This window comes from Wyeomyia smithii, chromosome 2 (genome assembly GCF_029784165.1).
Source record: "Wyeomyia smithii strain HCP4-BCI-WySm-NY-G18 chromosome 2, ASM2978416v1, whole genome shotgun sequence".
Taxonomy (NCBI): domain Eukaryota; kingdom Metazoa; phylum Arthropoda; class Insecta; order Diptera; family Culicidae; genus Wyeomyia; species Wyeomyia smithii.
In genome coordinates this window covers 162814351-162817124 of record NC_073695.1, presented here as the reverse complement: position 1 = coordinate 162817124, position 2774 = coordinate 162814351, and positions in this window count along the sequence as shown.

Genomic DNA, 2774 nt, shown 5'->3' with positions numbered 1-2774 from the left:
CTTTGATGAAACCGATATTTTTACTTGGGTAATGAGTTATAGTGTCTACAAATGAAGGGTTGTGAATTTCGTGAACCGGATTCAGCAGTTAGCAGAACGTGCCGAGTTAAGGTGGTAGTGTGTGGAAGCCACCACGTGGTCGACTACGAATTTTCAGCTTAACTAGACTCGGGAATAGTTAATGCGTTATCTATGGCTATTATATGTTTTTATCATCATAACAAACATGATTATATGTTTTTACAAGTGATGCATTAACTATTACCGAGTGGTGAGCATTTGAAAATTCGAAGTTAACCACGTGGTGTCTTAAAGTCGGCCATTTATGGCTTCGACGCACTTCCACCTTAAAAACCATACACAGCACACACACAAATCATTCCATATCATAGACACACACACATCATACCATATCATACAGACACATACACATCATACCATATCATACAGACACACACACATCATACCATATCATACAGACACACGCACACACACATATATCATATCATACACACACACATCATACCATATCATCATACCATACACACATCATACCATATCATACACACACAGCAAGCAAGCTACCAATCAGAGGACCTTATTTTTATTTCAACAAGGCTTGACAATTTTCAATAGTGCAATAGTATTTTATTTCTGTTGAATTAAGCGGTGATGATCCCAACGAAACATATCAATAAGCAATAGTTCGTAGATTCAAACAACATTTTTCTGCATTTGGGCAGATGCGTGTATGTTTTCCAATCGATTGCTGCAAGAATGAAGAAAATCGGTTGAAAACCAACCGACCTATAAGCATTAGAAAAGGGACAAATTTCGTCCCAGTTTTTCAGTTTGCATCCCTGTGTGGTATGCTAAAGTAAAACGTAGTTCTACGTCGAAAATTAATTTAAGGGGAACATTTAATCCTTTTTCTTGGCTTAATGTAAAATTTAGTGTTTATTTTCTAATTTTCTCAACTTATATACAAAATAACTTGAAAACGGATGCCTTTACGAAGAAAATTGTTATAAGCTTTTCTTTTTGAAGTGGCCTTCTTTAAAACAAAATAGAAAAAAACTCAACTCTTTTTTCTTAAATTGGTATTTGGTGTTGATTTTTTGATTTATTTTGGTCAAATCAATTTTTTTTCTACGCAGTATATTTTTAACAAGGCATAACTCATTCTCACAGTTGTTTTATACAACCAACAGTTTCTGGGCAACAATGCTTTAAATGTTTCAGAATGAAAGCCCATGCCAAATCACATACGCCCTTTTAGAAAATAACTCATAGGTCTAAAAAATTTCTTCATCTGTGGAAAATACTCAGTTTGCTAAGCCGAATACGTGTGTAAAGTTTCATTAAAAACAAAAATGGTCAGTTGTTTGTATGCGAGAGGCCGCCGCTTCCGACGACGGGTCGGCGGCCGGCTCGGACCGCGGGAACCACGGCGGCTTTGTGCCGCCTCGGTTCCTTGCCCTCGATTATGCGTCTTCGCCGCATGAATTGTTTTATGTTAATTATAATCAACAAGCCGTTGAGACTAGTGTAAGTTATACCTACCATCGAAAAATTTCTCTCCGCGATGCCGTGAGACTCTTTAGGATCTGAGCCAAACCAGTTTGCGCGTTTCGGATCTAATAATTAGGCTTGATTTGCACCTTCCATCAAAACTGGTCATTGCTTGTGACCAGTTATTATGTCTGGTTACCAAATAATATTAAATAATAAATGTAGAGTAGCAGCTTTGATACCGTGACCAGGATTCGCACCAATTTGCTCACGCACTTGGCTATCGTGAGTCAGGTTTTGCTACCAGTAATTCTGCCTTTCGTGCCCTTTGAAATTCTGCCTTTTGAAATATTCTGCCTTGTGTATACGGTCATAGAGTTCTGCCTTTCATGATTCTGCCTTTCGTGCTTCTGCCTTTCGTGCTTCTGCCTTTCGTGATTCTGCCTTCTGTGGCGAACCCAAACAAGCCTACGCCTCCTTTGGAAGACACAGCGAATTGATTCTGGAGGCTCCCCGACCAAAAGGTCGACGGGCAATTGGTGTTGAGCGCAAGCGCAACATATGAAAAACAATATATCCGGAGTACTTCGTGTTAAGGGCGAATCTAACAAACTGTAAACAAATAGAGATTTTACCGAAAACTTATGAAGTGAACTACTATCTACTTTCAAACTTCGAAAAAATAATGTATTTCTTTTCCAACTATTAAAAAGTACGATGTTTGTTGAGGGCGAAATCTACTTTATATCAAAACGAAATAGAATGAGGAATACGCCCTTTTTGTTGTTTACGTTAGTAAAAGGCGAAACTTGACTTCGTCTTGATGAATGGGCGAAATCAAAGTTGTCAACAAAATAAACATTAAAAGCAAAGGGCGTATTCCAATACAATAACGTAAACAGGGCGTATAGTAAAGGGCGATACTGTCGAGCAAATGAAAATAAGGCGGCATCCATAAATTACGTAACGCACATAGGGGGGAGGGGGGGTTTCCTAGAGCGTTACGATTTGTTACACAGGGGAGGGGGGGAGGCGAGTTCAGCGTTACGTAATAAAAATTCTCTGGAGAGACTCTCCAAAAACGAGCATTTTTATCGAGCAAATCCTTCTATAGCGTTACGAAATTTTTATGGGGGGGTAGGTGCTGGCGTTACGTTTCGTTACGTATAGGGGGGTGGGGGTCCAAAAATTGGCTTTTTTGCGTTACGTAATTTATGGATGTCGCCTAAGGCGCATAGTAAAAGGCGATACTGTCGAGCAAA